Source organism: Salarias fasciatus, unplaced genomic scaffold, assembly GCF_902148845.1.
Source record: "Salarias fasciatus unplaced genomic scaffold, fSalaFa1.1, whole genome shotgun sequence".
NCBI lineage: Eukaryota > Metazoa > Chordata > Actinopteri > Blenniiformes > Blenniidae > Salarias > Salarias fasciatus.
Window position 1 is genome coordinate 6,403 of NW_021941309.1, and position 1,098 is coordinate 7,500.

Sequence of the window (1,098 nt, forward strand, 5' to 3'; positions counted from 1 at the left end):
GTGCTGCTTGAAGAACCAGATGTTCTGAGTGGTGTGCTACTTGAAGAACCAGATGTTGTGAGTGGTGTGCTTCATGCTTCATTCCACCAGTACAGACTGTTTTCTACTTTCAGTTTAAATTTCATTCGTAACAGAACTCAGAACCTCTGCTCCGCCGGTTCAGAAATGAGGAACCGGCCTCTAAAAGTAGAGCAGCCAATCAGAAATCACCTGAATTAAAGCGGCGGGCTCCTTTAAGACGGACGTGACGTCATCACGTAGCGTGCTTTGAGGAGGCGGGGTCACGGTGACGCAGCAGGAAAAGACCTGAGGCGCGTGCTGGAGACCAGTGGAGTGTCGCGTGAGTTTCTATTTCTACTTTTTCTTTCAAAACGTCCGTCGTGGACCACAGCTGACGCAACTGACGCAACTGACGCAACTGACGTCCGTCCGTCCGTCCGTCTGTCTGTCTCTTTGTTGTGCTTGCACGTGTCTCTGTCTCTGTCTGTCTCTTTGCTGTGGTGTGTGTGTGTGTGTGTGTGTGTGTGTGTGTGTGTGTGTGTGTGTGTGTGTGTGTGTGTGTGTGTGTGTGTGTAGATGATGTCATCTGAGGACGGCCAGCTGTTCCTGAACATCTGCAGCCAGGAGAGGCGGAGTCAGAGCAGGACAGCGGTGAGTCCTCCTGGCCGCCTGGTGGCGCTGTACATCCCAGCTCCGTCAGTCAAACGTCCACATGTAGAACGGAGAGGACGGACCAGACCGGACCAGACCGGACTGGACCGGACCGGACTGGACCAGACCGGACTGGACCAGACCGGACTGGACCGGACCATTTAGGGCTGAAGGATTTTGGGAAATAACCTAATTGCGATTGAATTAGCGATGATTGTTCCAAGGTCTTCTTCTCCTGTAAATGTTGAACAAAGAACCAGTCAGCCTGTTTCTTCATCAACAGTTTCAGATTTATTTAAAGTGCAAATCGCCACAATGAAGAGAACAGAAGTGCGGCGTGCCCTCTTCCACACGTCAGAAAGCTTCACGTGTTCTGAAGCGTCTGAAACGTGACGGCATTCCAAACTTCACAGTACGCTCCGTAAATAAATGGAGGGAATTTGAATG

General features: G+C 51.0%; 1 long non-coding RNA gene across 1 annotated transcript in view; it reads left to right on the forward strand.

The window, feature by feature from the left end:
* The first annotated feature begins 274 nt into the window (after positions 1-274).
* Positions 275-1,098, forward strand: part of LOC115384777 (uncharacterized) — a 2,782-nt gene continuing 1,958 nt past the window's right edge. The window contains exons 1-2 of the long non-coding RNA XR_003930956.1: positions 275-340; positions 577-651. This is a non-coding gene — a long non-coding RNA (uncharacterized LOC115384777). The remainder of the gene's footprint in view (positions 341-576; positions 652-1,098) is intronic.